General features: G+C 36.3%; 1 long non-coding RNA gene across 1 annotated transcript; it reads right to left on the bottom strand.

Moving 5' to 3' along the window:
* Positions 1–23,533: 23,533 nt before the first annotated feature.
* Positions 23,534–23,729, bottom strand: LOC117782780. The gene is made up of 2 exons (XR_004617332.1): positions 23,693–23,729; positions 23,534–23,609 (listed from the first exon to the last, which is right to left on the bottom strand). It is a non-coding gene; the product is annotated as an uncharacterized LOC117782780 (long non-coding RNA).
* Between the last annotated feature and the right edge of the window lie 702 nt (positions 23,730–24,431).

Raw genomic sequence — 24,431 nt, 5'->3', positions numbered from 1 at the left:
TACCCTTGCAGAGCGTATTTTAATTTGATCACGAATTGTGTATATATCAAGAATATATGTTGATCACGACGACAAGCTGAGTCAATATGATCCAAATTTCCAAGTTATCCAGATGAAAATAAAATTGAAAAATATTTGTCTTTTTGCTGCGGAAAGCAGAGGAATCCGCCGGCTTGGATCATTATAACATATAGCTCCCAAAGCATTAATCAAAGTAAGAAAAAATCTTTTTTTTTTTGAGATATTCCAACCATTTTTTGAGATTATGGAAATAACAATCGATAACTAAATTCAAGGCTCAGCAAGGGTATCAAATCTTCGGCATGCCAAAAACACGCTTTCTATTTTTTTTTAATGCACATATTGTTAGATAAAATATTGTTTATGGTCTTATACATTAAATTTTTTAAAGGATTATTTATTGGATACATTTTTAGATGTTTTTGAATAACGTTTGAAATTAATGTCAATCATATTTTGATTATAATTTAAATTGGTTAGATTTGTATTAGTGTTATATGGTATACTTTGTTTTTATAGGGATACAGAATAAAACATTATAGCTATTTGGTTTAATGAGTTAATTTTAAGCAAGTTTAAACTAATTGTGGCAACTTTTTAGTCATATTCTATTTTTAATAGTGCTCTAGTATCACACAATTTTCATTTAAATACTTAAACTCATTTACTAATCCAAACTTTTGACACGTTTCACAAACATCTTCCGTCTCAGTTCCTCCAGTTCTGCTCACGCTCCAATTGCTTGCACATTGACTCAAAAATTCCGCCACCCAGCAATTAGTAAACCTACACGACCTAACCCACTAAGCACTCAAGCAGCAGCAACAACAGCAACAACAATACAACAACGGCAGTCTAGTCAAATTGACAGCATGCCATATAGAGAGACAGCGGCCAGAGCAGAGAGTCGGAGATTCGGAGAGTCGAAGTCGAAGTCGGAGTCTCACTCCAGTTCTCTGGCACTTCAAACCGGTTGCATCGTTTGATACTCGCAAAAATTTCACCAACATCAACGCCCTGCTTATCAGTGGGAGCCCAAAAGCAAGCAAGTACTCCCTCTGCCCCCCCTTCCTGCTCCTCGTCCATCTGATTCTACTGCTTGAATGCTGAACTGAACTTTCCAAGTTTGCTTTGCTTTCTTATTTCCCTCCTTGAGCAGCGTCATCATTGAACTCATGCTTCGCTTAACTCAATTGATAGGCCACGCTCTCACTCTCTCTCTCTCTCGCTCTCTCTCGCTCTCTGTCTGTCTTTCTCTTCTGCCACTTGGGGTAGTCGTTGTTTTTTCGTTTGCTGCCACTCAACTTTTTCGTTCAGTTTTGTTTTTCCCCGTCGTTTCTCCTACGCTGCTCGCATCGATGACGTCACAACGCTGCTGCTCCAGTTCTCGGCATACCACATCTTCAAGTTGTTGCTGTTGCTGTTGTTGTTGCTATATATTTATTTTTTTTGTATGCTGCTTGCCATTCTTGCACGTTGTATCAGTTTGCCTTTGGATGCCGCTGAGGCATGTACGTAGGCTCTCTCCCAAGTGAGTTATTATGCCCGTCCGAAGCAAGGGAGGATTCTTTTGTTTGGGTCGGTTACGTAAAAAGGGTTACCAATTGCTGGGTAGGTCAATTTACACATGCACATGACAATACGTACATATAACTTACATATTTACGTATTAACTAATGAATAAAGTTGTCATACTGATTAAATAAAGATTACATCTCGTTTAATATATATATATAAATTAGTACAATATCGTATACACTAAAATTATATAAATAAACTATGTTTTAATATATTTGTTTTAACTGTGATTTATTTAAATAAGACAGTCCTTTATATTTACGTATTAATTAATGGGAAAAGATATCATATTGATTGAATAAAGATTACATCTCGTTTAATATATACACTATTATATAAACTTTGTTTTAATATATTTATTTTACATGTAAATTTTTTAAATAAGACAGGTTTATTATATTTACGTATTAATTAATGGTAAAGTTGTCAAGTTAATTGAATAATGATTACATCTCTTTTATTATAGTACACTATAAAATATTGCAATATCCTATATACTATTCTATAAACTTTGTATTAATTTATTTATTTGACCTGTAATTTAATCAAGTTAATTGTGTTTGTGTCCTTTTCTTCTACTTTTTGGGAACAGCCTCCACAAACAGGAATCGTACAGTAGCGTGTGCATCGTACACGTAATTAACTTAAATGATAATAAATAACTTTTAATATTTTATTAATTAACTTCCGCTGCGTGTTGTGCCTCTCATCGCAACGCATTAAAATCGCATGTAAAATTAAGCCCTGAAAACTCAGATTCGCCCTTTTTGCAAACGGATTTCATATATTTTGGCAGTTGCTTCATTAAAATGTCATTCGGTACAGGAAATTGAAACATTTAACTTCAAATTGCATATTCAACATAATGTACACAATATCTGATGACACAAAAAAGGTGCGTAAAATATAATTTCAATTTTAAGTTGGGTCCGTTAGGATTGTTGAGTCTGGATTTTTACCTTCTGATTTATTTTGATCGCGGGATGAGTAACATATTATTTGACGTAACGACTTGTTAAACTAAATGTTCGGATGGGGGATTATATGTATGTACATATAAGGTAGAAGTGGGATGTATTGGGGCATCGCATTTGCTTTGCAGATCAGTTCAGAGTCGCCAATCATTCAAAATGTACTCTAATTTTGTATTACATAAACAAGAAACGGAGTCGGAGACGCAGATGGAGATGGAGACAGAGATTGAGATTGAGACTGAGACCGAGACTGAGGCAACTGCTTCGTGGGGGTCGTTGGCTCAATGTGAGGAGACAGAGGACGGAGAGAGAGAGAGAGACCCGGGTATGATATCCGTGGTTTGGTATAATTTGTGCGCTTTAATTTGTAATTCTATTACCCAAGCAGCAAAGCAATCGGTGGGGCAACTGTGGCAAATGTGGCAACTGGTTCTCAGTGCTCTCTTGCCGCGTTCAATTATGTTAATTTGTTGCTTTGTCGAAACAGTTAGAGTCGAAGACAGCCGGTCCAGAGTCGAGATCCCAACGTTCATCGATATCGTATAATAATATGAAAATTTAGCATTTCCGTTTGCGCAGATTGTGAAATATTTCATTAACATTTGTCCGACGCTTTTGGTAATTTGTGTGCATAAGTCGAAGTCTAATTGAACATTTTGCATCACTTAAAATCACTTTTGATAGATGAAGGTGTCGAAATTACAAAAGTATAGTATTGAAATATGCCTTAGAGTTAAATAAGTCAAGAAACTGTTAGGTATATAAAATTTAATGTGAGTTACATATAAATATTCTAAATTTTCTTTATATTTTTTTAGATATTACAATAATTATTTCTTAGTTCATTAATTTTTATTTTAAATCATACAAAAATTCACATTCCTAACATAAAGTGTGGTCTTTTGAGACTGCGTGCTCTGGCAATATAAGCAGAAAAGAATGTGCTAATTATATAAATTAGAAGAGTTCAAAGTACTTAGTCAAGATGCTCTTAGCCGAAATAATTGCTGGTAATGGAAGTCTGGCTAAGATCAGCAGCTTAACTTGTCGTTAATTAAGTCAACAATTTAATATGTGAAAATTATACGAATTTCTTTATAACGCGACTGATTTAGTGACTCGACACACTCGACACTCTCTACAAACTTGCAATTTCATGTGCTAATTTTGTTGCGTGTGGCAAGTTTGTTTGTCTAACCTCCCCCCATCCACCGATGTCGTTGGCTGCCTCAACTTTTACGGCTTCAATTAATAGTTGAGGCTGCCAGGGTTGTCGAGTTGTTCTTGTTGTTGTTGTTGCTGCGCGCTTCGCATTCAATTAGTTTGCAGCTTGACGTCATGCGCTAATTTTCCAATAAATTAAATTCACAAGAAAATCTAAACAAAAGCATTTTGTGCTAAAATGCAAATTTTTGACTCTGACAGGATGCAAGGACTCCACACAGCTCCATGCCGCAATGTCGACCAAGCCAGACCACGCCAGGCTTTGTGTCTAAATTAATTTCGTAGTTCGCGACGCGAGGACCTTGCCACGACCGTTGGCTGCCACTGCCACTGCCACTGCAACGCAACGCGCTTGCCACATGATGCTGCCGCTGCTGTCGCTGCTGCCAGCACCCAAAACACCAGGCATCAGGCACATAATTGCATTTATTATTGAGCAAAATGAGTAAGTTATTGTGGCTGTGACAAAAGGCAACCGCATATATGTCGACATCGTCTTCATCATCATCAGCTTTCATCGTCATCATCATCGTCATCGCCTTTGCCATCTTCCAGCTTCCAGCCAGACGCACTTTGTCAGGCTTGTGGCCTGGCAGCTGCTGCTATTCATATTTATAATCAATATAATGCCTGTTACTTTGACGTTTGAAGTTTGACTTTGTGTTGTCAGTGTCATTGAAAGATTTCATTGAGCCAAGCAATCACAACCCCTTCATCACCTAACTCTTTGCGGTTATACTTATAGTTTTCAAAAGCATTTATTGTATAAGGTTGTAAATAATTAAACTTAATAATTAATTACAAGCTTGCATTTTACTAAGAAAATAATTCAATAATAAATTCAACTCATTAAAATACGAAAACTCAGTAATGTATATTTTAGATTGTCTTCATTTGTACTATACCATATTACGTTTACATTTATTTCTACTACTAGCTGTCTAATAAATATTTTAAAATAAAGAAATTTTTTTGTATTTATTTTATAAGATGTTGAAACTAATTTTAAACAAAGTAAAATTTATTTCGAAGATTCTGTGACAAGTTTTTAACCCATATTCATAAATTTTATTTTAGAATTTTAAATGCAACTGAATAAATTTTATTTTTATACACATGAAAAATAATTGTTGAATTTTTCCATTAAATAAATTCCAGTCTTAAAGCATAGGTATTAAGTGGTTATCAAGGTATCAGCAACAGTAAAAACAAATGTCTCATAACGAAACTAAGTACTAAATTGCATATCACCTTAAATCGTTGTTCGAGTCTTCCAACTTTAGCATTAGCAGTGTGAGTGTGTGTGTTCCATTGTTCTAAGTAGAAAATTTCTATGATGATATTCTAATTGAAAAACGTAAAATGAAATTATGAATATGCAAAATAAGCAAATGGATGACAATGCTTAGCAACTTGGACCGGATTGAAACCAAACCAAACCAAAACGGACCGAGCCGAGTCACTGCATAGCGGTAAATGTTATGCGGCTGGCAAGTCCAACCCCTCACCCACTAGATCCTCAAAACTCCACTACTTGTACTGCCCATAATGAAAACTAAAAATCAAAAGTGCGTTGGCCAGAGAGTTGGCAGTTGAATGAGTAGAGCAGGGGGACTCAAAAAACATCAAAACTTTTGCATAATTCGCTTATGCTTAAAAATATTTAAGTTGTTGTTTTCAAGTTATTATTGTAAATGGCATGTGCGGGGCAGAGACAAAAAGAGTGAGAGAGAGAATTGGGCAGCAAAATTTTAATTAAAATTATTATAATTCAAGTTGTCGAAAGCTCAACAAAAGCAACTCAAGTGCCACGAGGCGTATGCGCAATTTCCTAGCACATAATGTCTGAAAATTTAAGTATTCGTTTGTGTATAAAGCATGTTAGTTAGTATAGTATACGTATTAAATAGTATACATATTATGTAAGTACATAGCTATCACTATACAATATGTATATATATATATATATGTATATATATAAGCCATTGTTTGGATATTTGCGAGGTAGCAACAAATTTACAACAGCTGCATTGAACGTTGCATACTTGCAGGCGCCTTGGAAATTTTCTGCAAAATAACCAATTTGTGCGTAAGTGTTTGTGTGTGTGTGTGTGTGTGAGTATCACTTCTAATTAGAAACTCAAAAATGCGCATACATACAACTACGGACTACTAAGGATATGCAGCAGACAACAACTGCCATGAGCAGGACAACGACACAGAATCGACAACCGTTCCCCCTTCCCCCCTTCTTTCACTGACCACTCTTGACCCTCTCCTGTTTGTTGATGTCAGCCTCCGCATCGCTTGCAGTTTTGCTTATTTAATGCATATTTCGTATAACTTTGATGTGCTGCAAATTTACTTGATGCCATCGTTGTACTCTATGTGTATGTGTATGTGTTGACTTTTATGTATTTACGTTGCATATGAAATGATATTTATAGTAAACAGATTATTTTATATGCAGGCCGGAGTATACCTGCAACGTACATGCAGCAGCATTGCATGCAACTTCGTCTCAATGCATATTCCTATTCATATTCCCACATATGTGTGTGTGTGCGTATGTGTGGATTCAAGTGTGAGTGCATAGATGACAAAGACAGCATGTGTGTGTGAGTGTGTGTGTGTGTGTGTGTGTGTGCTTCTAATGCTCCGCTGTGTGTTGTCTCTTTAGGCATATAAAATGATTAGAACTAATGGTCAATATGCAGATGAGTGTTGAATGTAGCTTGGTGTTTATTTGCACAGTGGTACCAACTACTTAATATGTATGAAAAATAAACAAATTGTAGATTTGTTTAGTTATTTTTTTAGTTAACTAAATTAAAGATATTTTGACTCATTTTTATTTTGAGAAATGTGAAGCCTAATAAAAAAAAACTTCTTTACAACTAAAAATTAGAAAATACTGCAATTAAATTGATTTCAAGTTAAGATTTTTCAAATTAAATCTGAAATGTTATTGTATTAGCCTTTAAAATTAAAAAGAAATCGTTCATTATACATAAATTTTTTATTGTTTTCTTTGAAAATAAAACTGGTTTTGAAATGACGGAAAATGTTTCTTAAAAATTCTTAATAATATTTTTCTAAGCTTATGATTTGCTCTATAAATCTTTAAAATTTACGAAAAATTCGACACAAAGCCAAATTTTGAAAAAAAAAACAGAAGCAACAACAACTTTGTTAAAAATTTGATCATTCTGATAATTTCGCTCAAGGCATTGATATATTTTATTCTTATTAATTATTTGTATACAGCTGGCTCAAATAGTTTAAACTAAAATCTTATGTCAACTACTCTTAATCCACTGTGCAAAAGGATATTCTGCATGCCATCCTGCATCCTCATTATATGCATTATGTATTGAGAGTGCTATGTACATATATTGGGGAGCACTAAACAAATCAACTTTTACTCAACATTATTATCAACATTTATGCATTCAGAAGTCGCACACACTAATGCACAGTGTACACACATACATATAAACACACATAGAGAGACAGAGAGAGAGAGAGAGAGTCGGAGAGAAACTAAGCACTAAGCTAAACTTGAGGGTTGGGCTGCCCAAAAACAAGCTGAAATCCCCGCCAGCGTCCTCTCCATGGAGGCCCCTAAGAAATTTATCGAAATGTTGAAACAGATTTTATGCAGCAAAGTCGTCGCCAGCCGCTGACGTCAAGCCGACGACGACGACGACGACGATGTGGCAGTGCAACATGGGGCAAGCTGTGGGTTTGCCGTTCTGTCTCTAGCTCTAACTACGACCAGTGGGCTGGGGAGTGGCATTGCCTGACAGCCCGGCAAACGGACACTGTGGGCAACTCGACTGTCGCTGCCTCTGCCTCTGCTGCTGCCTCTGCTGCCTCTGCTGCCTCTGCCTCTGCTGCTGCTGCTTCTTCGAGGTTCCTAATTTAAATGCAAATGAGATTCATTTGACGACGACACCAACATACTTTGTCCATGTCCATGTCTTGCGCTTGCATAGCCTGTCTCTATGTTTCTTTCAGTGTATGCGAGTGTACGTGTGTATGCGAGTGTGTACAAATGTGGAATTTGATGGTGTATGTGTGTGTGTGTGTACAATTAGACATCGGTCTGTCGACTGTGCATGTATTTAGTTGCTTGTATATAACTAAATTTTCGCATATAATACATAAGTGGGTATTCGAGTTTTCCGGTCATCCTTCCCCTGACTCTCGTCCGCTCCAAGTGTAAGTTCGCTTTTCCATATATAAATGAACTATTGCAGTGTAAATGAATTAGTCGAAGACAGTGGCGTAGACTCACCTAAAATGTCTTTTAAAAAGTGGATCAAATTGGGAAACTTTTCCTAAACTGAGTAAAAGCTTCGTTTGGTATATCAAAATAATAATAAAGTCAAAAGCACACAATATACAAATAGGAATATTTTTTCTTACTTTTCTCATTTTTGGCTGATTAAATCGTGACTATCTTGTTGGTGGAGTAATAATATTTTATAGAATTGTGTTATAATTTTTTTTATTATTTATTTATCCTAAACTGAGTAAAAGCTTCGTTTGGTATATCAAAATTATAATAAAGTCAAAGCACACAATATACAAATAGGAATTTCTATTCTTACTATTCTAATTTTTGGGTTGATAAATCGTGACTATCTTGTTGGTGGAGTAATAATATCTTATAGAATTTTGTTATAATTTTTTTTATTATTTATTTATCCTAAACTGAGTAAAAGCTTCGTTTGGTATATCAAAATTATAATAAAGTCAAAGCACACAATATACAAATAGGAATTTCTATTCTTACTATTCTAATTTTTGGGTTGATAAATCGTGACTATCTTGTTGGTGGAGTAATAATATCTTATAGAATTTTGTTATAATTTTTTTTATTATTTATTTATCCTAAACTGAGTAAAAGCTTCGTTTGGTATATCAAAATTATAATAAAGTCAAAAGCACACAATATACAAATAGGAATTTTTATTCATACTTTTCTTATTTTTGGGTGTTTATATCGTGACTATCTTGTTGGTGGAGTAATAATATCTTATAGAATTGTATTATAATTTTATTTATTATTTATTTATCCTAAACTGAGTAAAAGGTTCGTTTGGTATATCAAAATTATAATAAAGTCAAATACATAAGATATACATATAGGAGTTTTTTTTTCTTACTTTTCTTATTTTTGGGTGTTTATATCGTGACTATCTTGTTGGTGGATTAATAATATTTTACAGAATTGTATTATAATTTTTTTTTATTATTTATTTATCCTAAACTAAGTAAAAGCTTCGTTTGGTATATCGAAACTATAATAAAGTCGAATACACATAATATACAAATAGGAATTTTTTTGCTTACTTTTCTCATTTTTGGGTGGTTATGTTATGACTATCTTGTTGGTGGAGTAATAATCTTTTACAGAATTGTATTATAATTTTTTTTTTTATTATTTACTTAACTTTTTGTTTACAATTTTAGCATTTTTAATATTAATTAGTAGTTATTAGCAATTCTTAATTGATGTGTTATCCTTGACAAAAGTATAGTACAACACTCTTCATATGAGAATTTCGTTTTGAGACTATCTGTTAAGGTGATTAGTTTATTTTACTTATTGTACTTCAATTTTTTGCCTAACTAAGTAAGTAGTTTTGTCATTATTATAAACTCTCGAGTTACTATCTTAGGTCTCCTCCTGGCTGTCCGAGTTTCGTTTTGTCGACGCCACTGTCTTAATTAAGCACTTGTCTGCATATATTAAGAGCTGCCACTGTCATTGTCGCTGTTGTTGTTGTTGTTGTCGCTGTTGTTGTTGTTGTCGCTGTTGCTGCTTCTGCCGCAGTCGCAGTCACAGTCGACGTTGTTTTAGCTGCTGCTGCTGCTTCATTTTCCTTATTTTGCGCAAATACAAAAGCCTATTCCGCACCGATAACTGCAAACACAACAAAAACAACAACAACAGCAACAGCAGCAGCAGCAGAAACAACAACACGCTTAGTGCGTTTGTGTTGGACAGGCAGCAGGAAGCGTCAGGACATGCAGCCAGCTACTTGCACTCATGTAGATGACTTGCTGCTGCTGTCCCTCTATATATATTCGAAACAACAACAGCAGCAACAACAACAACTCACAATTATAAATCTGTCCACACACACACACACACGCACACACACTCAAAGACTGCCTTACCCCTTTTTGGACATCGACATCGACGACGACGTCGCTACGGCTGCTTAAGTTTTTGGCATTAACAAAGCTACCAGCCACACCCGCCCGCCTCTGAGTCAGAGCCAGAGTCACAGCCAGAACGGAAACCAAGCAACACACACTGTCACACACACACACACACACACGTACACACACACAGATGGCTGACAACACCAATACCAAGGCAAAGTCCTTGCCAACACTGCCAAACCGCCTTGGAAAATTAGCATCAAACGCATAAAATGACCAAGTCTAAGTCTGCCGCAGTGCGGGGTCTAGCAAAGGGCAGGGGGGGAGGTATATAGTGGGTTGTAGTAAGGTGTATTTGGGTCTGAGTTCTTTAGGTGGGTAGTTGGGGGCTGGAGGGGGAGGGCTTGCTGCCTTGCATTCTCATTTGGAATTACGAAAATTCAAAATTTACAAACGAAAATGTTATGAGAACGTAACTTGGGCCAGGATTTTGGTTCGTCGTGTGACGCACAATAGTTGGTTAGTGTAGCAGCCCCTCTGAAGGGAGATGGGGGGGAGTGAGCAGAGTGGGAATGGCTTCTGTTGGCCATGCCGTACAAGTTAATTCAGTTAAAGGACCCAAAAACTCTGCTGTGCATTTTCGGTGGGGCTTACTATGCATGTATTAGTATGCGTAGTTAAGTTCTGAAGACCCCCCTGCCCCCTCAACCACCCACGGGTGTGTGTGTGTGTGTGTGTGTGTGTGAGCAAGGGAGTGAGGGTTGAAGGAACTTTAAGTAAATGAACAGAAATGACAGGCAGACATTTGCATTATTATTAGTACAAGTTGCAGTCGTGTTGCTGAAAGGGTTTGGGTTAGGTTCCGACTCTGGGTCTAATTCTGACTCTGACTCTGGGTTTGGGTTTGGGTTTGTTTCTGGTTGAGTTTTGTTTGGTTCAGTTGGGTGGGGCCGCCTCAAAATGCATTTCCATTGCATACATTTCAGAGGTTTTCATTACGTCGCAAAAGTTTTGCATCTCTTTCTTGCTCTCGCTCTCACTCTAACTGCCTCACTCCATATCTATCTGTCTCTCTCTCTCTCTCTGTGCATGTAAGTTTTCGGTTACGTGTCCGTGTCGAGCGCATTCAAAAGTCATTTTAAGTTATTGAATGGAATAAAATGTAATTTAAGTAAATTAGAATTTCCAGCCACATACGAAAAACTGTTAAGCTACAGCTTTGTCTAGGCCTTATACATGCAATTATATACAATACATACACACTTAAAAACATATATATATATATATGTATATCTATTATATAACTTACTTACTTATGCACATACGCTATGAGTTGCATTTGGAGACCTCGACTCACACTGCATTTTTAGCAGGTTTAGCAAATCGATTATTGATTTTCACAGCCAACAATTTTTGAAGGTTGCTCCTAAATGTTGGGTAAAGTTTACGCAAAGAACGGCGTCTCTGGTTAGGCCAGACTACAAGTTCTCCATTCAATTGCATTTTTCTCTATTTATTTCATTTTGAACTGATTTTCTCTTCTTTCCAATTCTAAGCCCTTTTATTTTGGGACTTGTTTTATGTTATACACATAGTTTAAATGTATTTTATGTTGATAGACACAAGTGTTGTTTGATAAAAGGTCTTTCTTTGTGTCTGTTAACTCTGTTTATTAAATGTTACAAAAGTTACAATTTGGAACACTTAATCAGATGTTATTTTAAGGTACTTTTTAACTTTTGTTAGCGTTGTTTCATATATTGGCTGATATTTAATTATTGTAAATTAAAGGTATTAATATTTCTGTGCTTACATTCTGTTTAATCCATAAACTGTTAATATAAAGGAACGTGAATAGAGAATACTGTTTAACATCCAAATTTTCTAAATTTATATTTTAGAAAGAAACAGACCCAAATTGTGTACCTATCATTTATTTTCTATTTTTTAGGCACGCAAGTCTTTTATTAGTATTATTTTTTTCAACTTTCGAAATGAGCTTGAATCTGTTAAAACACTTGATGTGAACGCCAAATAATCAAACTGTCGGAATTCGTTTATATCGCTCAGTATTTCTACAGCTTCGTTTATCACGGTTCAACTGTACCTGCATCGCTTCACAAACTAACATCAATTCCGTTGTCAGCCCCAAAAGCTAAATCCAGGCAACAACAATGAAAGCCTACAGCTACACATGTGCATATGTATGTGAGACAACAACCCACCATTAGAATTTGGCTCACACTTTGCTTTTGGCCAAATCGAAGCAGGAACTTGGCTTGCAATTGACCAGCGCACCAAGTCCAATTGTACCAACTGCCCTTTCTCCAGCCGAAACACGTGAAGAGACTGGAAAAAAAATGTGAAAAAAATATCAAAATAAAAATAAAACAAAAAATAAGCACAAACCATTCGATTGTCGTTTGGCCACCACTTCCAACCTCCAACAGCAGAAGCAGAAGTTTGCCAGGTCCTGGACTTTAGCTGCTTCCAGCCAAAAATTTTGCATTGCCATTTTTAGCGCTTGCCACACACACACACAATCACACACACTCACACACACACATATACAGCTACATATGCATACAAATTCTTTTTATATCGCGTAAATTCGTCTTGCTCATTTTTATTTTGTTGGGAGTCAGCTTCAGCAGGGGTTGGTCAGCGCTTGACCAAATGGTCGCCACCCAACAGCCCCTGAGACAACTTCAACAATGGCATCGTACCCGGAGTTCGCTCCGTGCTGATTATGAGTACGCGCGCGTTGTAAAAATGTGCAGCGACAGCTCCCCACCCGCCACACTCCCCACACCCCTTACCTCTTGCCACAATGCTCAACGATGTTCCCCAAGGAGGCAGGGGTAAACCAACAGAGTCCGCATAAGAATGAGCACTCTGCGCCCCAACAATGTTTCACGTGCGCCCAAAAGTTTGTTTTGTGTTTTGTTAATTTTTTCTTGGCCGCGAATTTGTTTTCATTTACGTTTTTGCATTGCAGCCAACAGACTCGGACAACAGCTCAGCAGCTCAGCTCAAGCCCAAACCATCGGCAGCGCCCGAAACAACGCGTGGGTTTCGGTTCAGTAGAGATTGGCAAAAAAACCAACAAAAAAACCAACAAAAAAAAGTGAAAATAGTCAAAAAAGAGAGGCATTAAAAAAACGTCAAAGACGACGCAGGACGCGTTTGGCATTCGCGCCACCTTAAGCCGCACACCCGAGCATTAAACCCGGCCAGGCGCACATACACACCCCATTTGCATAACGCAGGGGTGCTGGGTGGAGAAAGTGCCAAGGAGGAGAGTGGGGGAGAGGGGGATCGCTGCTGCTCAGCTGTTGATTTTTATTATTTTGGCCATTATCGCATGTGGTTCGCTGCTTTGGTCAGCAACGGGCTCGTCGAGTCCTGCTGATTAAACATTAATTAAGGAAAACAATGCTGACCATAGCTGCTGCTTCCCCTGACCCCCTTCCCCCTTAGTGTTTACGTTGCTTCCATTTGGTATATATGAAAAAAAGTTTTCGCTTCTGTTTTGGCAGTTTTCGTATAATTTTTGTTGTGTCTTTTCTTGCCAGTTTTTCCCCCCGCATCAAAAAATAAGAACAAAATCGCGGAATTTGTATAAAAATGCAAAATTACGAATTCGCGATTTCGGCTCGTATTGTATGTATGCATACACCCACACACACACACACACACACATACATGCATATATATATATATTCACAGACTCACATATGCATATACAACTGTATTTGTAATTTTTTTTTTTTTGTTTTTGGTAGCTGACAATGGGAATGGAAAATGTTGCTTGCTGCCGTTTGCGCTTAAATCGCCACAAAAAGTAGTAGAAAAATCATCGACAGACGTAATAAATTAAAAATGTTCAACGGTTGTGGCACAGGTTGGATTGTTAAGCAGCAGCCAAAGCAAAAGGCGTTGCCACTTGCCAGAAAGAGATGCCACCTATCTCTGAGCAGTAGATATGTTATATATATCATATTTGGGGTTTGGTTTTTGGGTAGAATGTTGAGTCACTAGTCACTGCTGAATATGTCGATAGTCGATGGGTTTTCACTTAAATATTTATGAAATTCTTCATAATTCCCATAGTTGTTATCGATATGTTCAACCTGTTTATAGACACTTACAAATCCCCAGTTCTTTTAACTGTTTTGACTGTTTGCTTAAATTATAATTATAATTCATTTGTTAATTTTTAGGCAGACTGCAATTTAATTATAAAATGAATAGTTTTGTCATGTCAAAGTATTCAAAATTAAAATATTTGATATATATTATTTGATTAAATTGTGTAGTTTTGTGAAATTGAAGTTATAAATAAAAACGGTTTGTATATGAAGTATTATTGTAGTTTATCTTTTGGAAATCAAAGTAATTCCATTAATTTAAATTTTCATCAATGATTTTATAATACCACTTAATTTTCTAGGTATTCATATTTGTATTTTGATCGTGTTACTTGACTTATAAAATTTTTCATTATACATTACCTGCTAATTTAGATTTAATTGACTTTGGGTATCAATTAAATATATATACATGCATTTAAGCTAAGCTTAGATTTATTTTGTGGCCCAATTGTTGACTGCCTGACAGAGTTTTCGGCACAATGTAATTCTCTTTTGCATGCCTATGCCAAAATATTATAATTCAAATCACGTATTTGCCTGACTTGACACACATCACACACAAGCAGCCACTTGGAGAGTCTCTTCAAAATGTATCACGCGCATGATTATGCATTTTAGCTAGGAAATTATAATATATTGTTGCATACAATAATGCTGAGCAAGAAAAGAACCTTGAATATTTCATTTATAGGAAAGAAAGTTATGAAAAATAAGAACTTAGTGTAAGTACTGTAGATGATATTGTTTTTAGTTCAGCAAAATTGTATAGATACTCGTTAATTTACTTGATATTCCATCTTTACTCTATGCACTTACAACTGCAGCTCAAAGGCCATACTTGATTGCCACTTGGCGAGCATCCTTGTTTCCGCTCATGCCACACTTGCTTGCCACTCTGCCACCTGCACTTTCGCTGGGTGACCTCTGCTAAAATTGCTGTTAATTTACACAAAATGAAATTCGTGCAATTAAGTAGAAGCTGCGAAGTGGCAAGGTGGCACGGTGGCACGCTGGCCATGCCATAATCATAGTGATGATAATGATGATGATAATGATAATGTGGAATTGCGGTTGCTGTGCTCTGCTGTGCAGTGTTGATGATGAAGTGCCAAGGTTTCATGTGGCTGGGAATAGAATTTTACGCGTTGGCCGGGCGTGTCCTTTGGCATTTGCTTATGCAACTGCTCCTGCTGCTCCTGTGGCTGGCATCTTGCAGCACTTCATTTGCATCCGCGGCATCGCATCCTTCATTATGGGCCGCTGGCTGCAGCACCAGCACCAGCAGCAGCTGACAAAATAGGTTAGAGGTTAATTTTAGTGCAAAGTTATGCGCCCTCAAAGTATGCAATTAGATTGTGTCACAGCCAAAGGGGCAGCCTTCAGTTTCTGCCCTCCACCCCTGCTGCTGTCCTTGTCACTAGCTCCTTGAAGGTGTGCTCAATTTATTTGCCTGAAATTAGTAAGCGTCCAAAATGTAATTTTCTAATTACCCAAATTGCTAGCCGGCTTTCTACTTTCCCAACAAACTGCAAGTTTACTTGCTAAGAGAAAGTGCTTGCTTGAGAGTGTAAAATACATAGTTAATTATACGTTCATATTCATTCGATCTGAATGAAATATACAAAAGCTTGGACTATTAATGCCAGCAAATGTAGTTGAGTACTTTTATTTTTCTAAGGGAAATTGCATGCATCAATAATGTAATATTAATTAGAACTGTGTCCAATTACAACTTGAACCTCTGAAATAAGCGGCATATTATTAAAAATAATAACAAACAATGACGGAAAAATATGCAAAATTAGAGCTAAGCGTTCATTATGGTATATGGCTCGATATGTCAACATGAAAAACCCCGAAATCGACCAAAAACCAAAACCAGCGCCCAGATATTTGCAATTCAAATTTGGCCATTAAAAAGCCAGATGATGATGAAGTTGCTGCTGAGAGGCGGAGAGGACTACAAAAGTCAAATATTGCCCAATTTCCAGATTAATTGTCTACGCACCTTACTGAAAAACCCTCCCTCCCCCTCCCCACCTTTGGCCAGATCTTAAAGGGTTTCGCCCGGTTCACAATTAATGCAAAACTCAATAAACTTTTGTCGAATGAAATTTTATGCTAATCAGAAGTAGATTTTTTGGTACCGTTGCGTATCCAATGATAATGCCCGCCGGATGCTGGACTCTTTGAGTTGCCTACTTGAGACATTCCCCACCCCAAACTCCCTCCAGCATCCCCCCCCCTTGGGTTGCCCTGAATATGTGGCCATCAATTGATTTGCATTTCTAAATGTGGCATCAGCATTTGTCGTAATTTGGACTGAAATGTTGTCGCATTTTCGGCATAATTATGCATTTTAATTATGTGTCGACCGACGAGACGACAAGACGACGAGCCACGTTGACGGCCTTACCCCAAAAGGGTTAATTTTGTTGTTTGGTCCATGAAAAGGGGCTGCTCGGCTGGGGGTTGCGAGTATTGGATAGATTGTTGTCTTGAGTTCGGTCTAAACGTATGCTAATTTGTCTTTGTGCGCTGTTCAAAATTGGAAAATGTTTGCGGCCGGTTTGAGGACATGTCTTTAGGATGTACTCAAATGAAATCTTTCAATTTACCAATACTTTATCAAGATGCTTCCTCAAGATAAATGAAATATGTTGAGTGGCGAGTATTTTAATGTTCAGCTGCTTTAATAATAATTCCAAATTTATTGTATAGTCACAAATATCGTGGACTTAAATTGATTATAATAGAATTTAGTTATTAACTAGGCATTCTTAAGAATTTCATATATCTTTAATTGAATTTAAACTCTAATAAATTAAGTAAAATTTATTTATATTTGAAGACTGTTTATAGTCAAAGTTAAATAAATAAATAAATCTAGTTTATAGTTTTAGACACACAAATTTGCTACTTGGAATGACATATCCATCGGTTAAGGTAGCTAAAAGTTGCTCTTTGGTGGTCTTCATTTCCCCGCTCCCCTTCATGAGATCAGGCAAAACAAAGCGAGCAATTTATGTCATTGCAGTTCCGCTTTACATAACTCACAACTGCTCCTTAGTCCGTGGACTAAGCACAGCCAATGCGCATGCCAGCCAAGAACTCAGGCAGCAACTTGTCTGCCAAACAGCAGCCAACAACTAACAACCCGTCAGTGGTCGGTTGAGATTAAGAGAGCTGGAACTGCAACTGAGCCTGAGCCTGAAGCTCACTCCGGTGAGTGGCCAACTCATATATGTATATGATTTCGACGAATGCTCGTTATCGATTTGAAACTTATAAGGAAAAAACTAATGAAAATCAGGCATCATCATCATGGCTCTGGGACAACAGCCAAAGCGTAATGAAGGAAAACCAAAGCAGAGAGCGAACACAAACACACAACGACAACGAAAAAAAAGGAGGGGAAAAAGAAGCGCAAAGCCAAAAGCGAATTAAATTAAATTAAATGAAAACTAAATTCAAATGAGTTTTCGGGGGCATTAAGAAGCAAAGAGTATGAGCCAAAAAAATAAAAAAAAAAAAACAGAAGATTGGCAGCACATTGAGCGACCTGCTATTCGGCCCAGAGTCCTGAGCCCTAAGTCGGACTGCTTCGTTGATTGTTGTTATTATTTCTTGTGCTGAACGGGTTTGTGTAATGAATTAATCCGCACAGCGCTTGGCAATTTGACTTGGTTGGTGGCTTTGGTTTCGTTTGGATGCAAATCAGCCGGACAGGGTCACACTGGTCCACATTGTTAAGTACTTTTATAACATTTAATGAGACGGTTGTGTCGATATATATTGATTGATTGTTATATTCAAAACAGAATTTAATTACATTAGCATACTATTCAAATTTGCTAAGGGATATAGTTTACAATAATTATAATACTCTCGAATAATTTCGGCATTAATATCGAATAATCTTAAAAATAATGTAGCTCATATTAAATTTAAAATGATAATAACATTAATTATATATAATTATATATAATAAAAACAGATTTAATAATTTGTTTTTATTTATGGGATATTTTTTGAATATTAAATGAGCAAACTAAAAAGTGGTAAGTATTTTACTTTCAACATTAATTATATTTATAATAGGATTTGCACCACAGTGCGCGCTTACTTTTGCTGTACTTGACGTTTCGAGTAACAAAACAGAAACACCAAAAGAGACAAATGCAAATTGCCTGATTTCTTTTGTAAATAAGAAACTGATGAGCAACAGCAGCTGCTGCAGTTGAAGTCGCTGTCGCCGTCGCAGTCAGCGTCGCAGTCACCGTCGCCGTCGTCGTCGTCGTCGTCGTCGCGAAATTAAATCGATGGCTGCGACGATTGACATGTGCAGGCAAAGGACAGTTGAGAGGACAAGTTGTAGCTGTTGTTGCATTTGTTGGATGCAAAATAAGTTGTCTTGGATAAACGAAAATTAGTTTAATTGTAAGAAGCGGACAGCGGATGTGAATCCAGCTGCAAATCGAAAATGTATATCAAATAAATGTCTGACAGCTTGCTAAGGGCCATGGTACGTTTTTATTAACATTTAACTCAACTTGATGTGGAAGGGTTGGGTGGTGGTGCTGTCATGCAAATTGTACGTTTCATCAAACATTTATTTAAACTTTTTGTGGGCCAGATGGCTGCTGCCTGATGGGCATAGCGAAAAAAAGATACATTGCATATTTTTTGGCGTAACCGCATAAAACAATTTTCATTTCCTTTCAACTACCAGAGCAATAAAATATATATGGTAATACATACGTATATCTTTATATGTGCATCTATAGATATCTGCATCTGTATGTATGTGTAAAAACATCCTGTTGTTGCCGGCATTCAGGTAAAAGCGCTACAATTTGTAACCATTGTCAATGGCCATTGTGGCCATCGCGTCCTCAGCTCGAATGCTGGAACAGTTTTTCCAAGGTGTATTACCCGAGTTAAGGGAGGGTACTGGGGAGTCTTTAGCAGACAATCTTTGGTATTTGAGCATCCGAAATGTGCTAAAGAATCTCCCTGAAATACGTCACATAGAGTCTATGACGTCACAGCTGAATTATTCAAAGTTTTTCTTTTTATTTGTATGTTTTCTTGGGTGACTTGTGGGCAGCGGGTCAGCTACCGCAAAAATCCATTGTGGTCGCGTAAATATTTTACGTTTATACGCTGAACAATCAACAGAAAAAACTAGTTAAATTTTCAATCCACACAAAAATAGAAATAAAACAGAGAGCGCTGATACAAATGTGCATTGTTTCGTTGAGTTTTAAAAAACAAATAAATTTACTAATTAAATATAATATTTAAGTCAATTGTCAATTAAATTGGCATATTTTGAGTTCCGGTTAGGGTTCTAAGGTGGACTATCTTTTAGCTGAGTAACAGTAAAAGCAACAACAACAACAACTCGTTGCACTACCGAGCAGAGAAGAAGCGTGGCACGTTGTAATTAGTGGCAATGGCAAAAACATATTGCATACTTGCAGGCAGCCTCGCTATCTTTGTTTGTGTGTGTGTGGGTGTGCTTGTCTCTATGTGTGTGAGCGTGGGTGTGTGTTTATTTTTATGACTCTGCCAATGCAGGGGACCTCGTTGTGTGCATTAAAGTATGTTAACAAGGCAAAGACTGGGCTTGTAGGAGACAAATGCAATTGCTGCAACAATTGTGCATCTAAAATCAAATGAGTATAAGCTTGACACGACGTCAATATATCCTGTAGATTTATGGTAGCCTTAAGTATGAATAAAAAAATGAAGAATAATTTAATTAAATATTGTACAACAAATCTTTACATATATAGGAGGAAAACATTTTCATATAGCGAAACAAATTAAATTTGAATGCAGAACATAGGATGATAGGTGGTTTAGTATCGAAAAAATATCAAATTTTCTAGATGATAAAAGTTTAAATGCAGAATCAATTTAGAGGCCAAATCATGATCAAAATGACATTCCGCTGGAAAATTAGTTAATTTTTGAAGAAGTTATGAGAGATCAAAGTTATTGAAAAAATGTCAAGGGGTATGTATGGAAAATTGGATGGTAGATGGCTTAGAATCGAAAAAATATCAAATTTTTTAGATGATAAAAATTTAAATGCAGAATCAATTTAGAGGCCAAATCATGATCAAAATGACATTCCGCTTGAAAATCGATTTGTTTTTGATGAAGTTATGAGAGATCAAAGTTATTGAAAAAATGTCAAGGGGTAAGTATGGAAAATTGGATGATAAATGGCTTAATATCGAAAAAATATCAAATTTTTTAGATGATAAAAATTTAAATGCAGAATCAATTTAGAGGCCAAATCATGATCAAAATGACATTCCGCTTGAAAATCGGTTGATTTTTAATGAAGTTATGAGAGATCAAAGTTTTTGAAAAAATGTCAAGGGGTAAGTATGGAAAATTGGATGCTAAATGGCTTAATATCGAAAAAATATCAAATTTTTTAGATGATAAAAATTTAAATGCAGAATCAATTTAGAGGCCAAATCATGATCAAAATGACATTCCGCTTGAAAATCGGTTAATTTTTGTTGAAGTTATGAGAGATCAAAGTTTTTGAAAAAATGTCAAGGGGTAGGTATGGAAAATTGGATGATAAATGGCTTAATATCGAAAAAATATCAAATTTTTTAGATGATAAAAATTTAAATGCAGAATCAATTTATAGGCCAAATCATGATCAAAATGACATTCCGCTTGAAAATCGGTTAATTTTTGATAAAGTTATGAGAGATCAAAGTTATTGAAAAAATGTCAAGGGGTAAGTATGGAAATTTGGATGATAGATGGCTTAGTATCGAAAAAATATCAAATTTTTTAGATGATAAAAATTTAAATGCAGAATCAATTTAGAGGCCAAATCATGATCAAAATGACATTCCGCTTGAAAATCGGTTAATTTTTGAAGAAGTTATGAGAGATCAAAGTTATGGAAAAAATGTTAAGGGGTATGTATGGAAAATTGGATGATAGATGGCTTAGTATCGAAAAAATATCAAATTTTCTAGATGATATAAATTTAAATGCAGAATCAATTTAGAGGCCAAATCATGATCAAAATGACATTCCGCTTGAAAATCGGTTGATTTTTAATAAAGTTATGAGAGATCAAAGTTTTTGAAAAAATGTCAAGGGGTATGTATGGAAAATTGGATGATAGATGACTTAGTATCGAAAAAATATTAAATTTTTTAGATGATAAAAATTTAAATGCAGAATCAATTTAGAGGCCAAATCATGATCAAAATGACATTCCGCTTGAAAATCGGTTAATTATTGATAAAGTTATGAGAGATCAAAGTTATTGAAAAAATGTCAAGGGGTAAGTATGGAAAATTGGATAATAGATGGCTGAATATCGAAAAAATATCAAATTTTCTAGATGATAAGTTAGTTTTGTTACAGTTTCCGGTATTACTTCCTGATGACTTTCATTTTGTTGCAAGTCTAGGGTATATAAAAAGGTTTGCATACTTTGCAGCAGATGTTGCAAGTTAAGTGGCGCTGACGCTACTCAAAAATCTCTTGTTGCAGTTTAATTATGACATAAAAATGCCCGCAAGTAATTTGACATCATTAGCCAAGGAGAACGCAGTGACAGTTGTGTTGAGTTCAGTTGAGTTGAGTCCTGGTGCAGTCTGTAGATCCTTGCAGCACGGTGGGCTTTTAGTGGCACAATTGTCGGCGGAAGTGCACACACACTCAAAGCTCTTATTGCTCTTGTTGTTGTTGTTGCTGTTGTTGTTGCTGTTGTTGTTGTCAGTCTTCAGTCTTGTTTGTTCTTGTTTCCTACTAATTAAGCGTGCTAAATATGTTCTCATCTAGTTGTGTTGTCTATTTCCACATGCAGTTTGTGACTGCAACAATAGTTTGACAGCAGCCAAGTGGGTTGCATTTTCTTTTGTTGGCAGTGCTCAGCATACAATTAAATTCTTTTCACACGCACACACACACACACATATAAGCATAGATATATGTATATATATTCACAGGCATAAATGTGAAATGTCATTTAACTAATTTGCATATGAACTAAGTAAATATATGCACTTATATATACTCATCAACTAATACATAAACACTCATACATACATACAAATTTAAACTGCTCGCTCGTTGGCCCAAAAAATTGTAATGGAAAAACAACTGTGCAGCTGCTGTCTCGCTCTAACTGATGCTGCCATCTCTATTGGCAGTGCTGGCATGTGACATAATCCGTCGCCTGGGTCAAAATACCTGCAACAAAAATCTTACGTAGAATGTTGAAAATCATGTTGAAGTTTTCTCAACGCTTTGGGGCAGGTGTTTGTGTATGTGTGGAAGCTGCCTGATGGCTTATGATTTCTACACACACACACGTACACACGCACACACATGCCTGAATTGTTGCACATAATGTGTGCAGCACATGAAAGTAATTTTTCTTAATTTTCTTAGTTGATCTATATGTGTTTCTGTGTGTATGTTTTAAAGTGCAAACATGTCCAGAGGCCAGGCAGGACGACTGACAGCCTCAGACATACTCAGAATACACATACATACATACATACTTACATACACTTACATACATTCAAGCATACTCATAGCCATACTCAAGTTGGGTCGTACATAGATTGGATAGTTAGATAGAGATGCATGCATACATTTATCCGATATAAGCATTCGAAAGCACATAATTCGAAATTTATGAGCCTACCCAAAAATGCTTTCAAATTGCAGCGAGAGTTTTCAATGGGGCTGGGATTTCGATTTTGGGTGTCTCCTTTGTGGCAAATGAATTGAAAATGCTGCATTGAAAGCGAATTGATGTTTGAGGTGTGCAAAATGTTTTGTGGTATGTCATATAATCGAAAGGTCTACTGAATGGTATAAATAAAGCAAGACAGACAGGGAGACAGAGAGAGAGAGAGAGAGAGAGAGATCAGAGAAATGTTTTATGCAACAAAATAAAATGAAACTCGAATGATTAAATGACAATAAGCTGGAAAATTGGCTTTGCAATGTCGAATGTCGATTTAAAAACTTGAGGTATGCTAACTAGAAGTTATATCTGACCGATTTGCATAGTGAATATAACTTATAATTCATTGACTTTTAATTTGAAAGTTTTTCAAAGGCTAAGCCAATGAAAATACAATTTTATTTAAATTCCTGTTAACATTTTTTTGAGAATTAACAAAACTAGAGTTAAAAATTTATTTTAATTTAAGTACAAAATGGAGAAAATATTATTAATAGCTGCATTTATTTTAAACTAGAAAAATATGAATTATATTAAAAGTATATTAATTTATTTTTTGGATAATTAGCAACCGTTTCTCGATGTCCACAAAGTCTGCTAGTTATTTGTAATAGTCATATCCACAATATTCTTCGTGAAGAATCGATCTGTAAACAAGTTCAATTTATAGATAATGAATTGAAACGCTAAATGCTAATTAAGAACTTGTAGAAACCGACCGCAGACCTGATTCAATATTGTGTAAATGAAGTAAATATGATTTTAAATGAGGACGACTCAAAGTCATATATATAATTTTATTGGTTTACCTCCGCACTCATTTGCTTCCTTCCTGCCTTGACGCCGAATGTTGCATGCCGCATGCTGATGCAGTTGCAGTTGCAATTGACCCGACGCGTCGCGACGCCAATTATCGGGCAGTTGCAATGTTTATTGCAGTTGCATTGTTATTGTTGTTGTTGCTGTTGTTGTTTGGTCATTGCCACCCACCACACACAGGTGTGTGCCCCCTCCCACGTTGCAATGACAGCAACAAACTGTTTTGCGGCTAGCGGCAACCGCATTATCGAAATCATTGCGCCGACGGGCGGTCAACAGTGGCCGAAATGCAATTTCACGTTTTCAATTAATAAACATTTGCGACAACTGGCTGAAGAGGCAGCTTGAGTTCGATCTGGCTCTGAGTGTGGCCAGTCGTGTATTTTACATTTGCGGCTACATAATTTGGTAAATCATTAACCGTTAAAGCAGAGAGCCGTGATGTGCCGAGGTCGAGTCAACCGCAGGACATTCCTCCTTCCATTTACGCATGCATTTTGACATTTGGCTGTTGTTGTTGTTGTTGGCCTTTTATTTCTGATATGTATTTATAATTATTAATATCTGAGTTGAGTTGAGAGCTAAGAGTTGACTCTTTTGTTTTCGCAATGCATGCAAGCATTTTCATTGCCCTGTCCAGAGCACAGGATCCAGGATCATGAGCTGGCTTCTCTTTTCCATTCGCCCAATCCAGCTCCAACTGCCTGCCTACACACGCCCCTTTGCTAA

This window comes from Drosophila innubila (genome assembly GCF_004354385.1).
Source record: "Drosophila innubila isolate TH190305 chromosome 2R unlocalized genomic scaffold, UK_Dinn_1.0 1_C_2R, whole genome shotgun sequence".
Taxonomy (NCBI): Eukaryota; Metazoa; Arthropoda; class Insecta; order Diptera; family Drosophilidae; genus Drosophila; species Drosophila innubila.
Note: the sequence above shows the minus strand (reverse complement) of the source record. Positions and strands in the feature narration are given on the sequence as shown.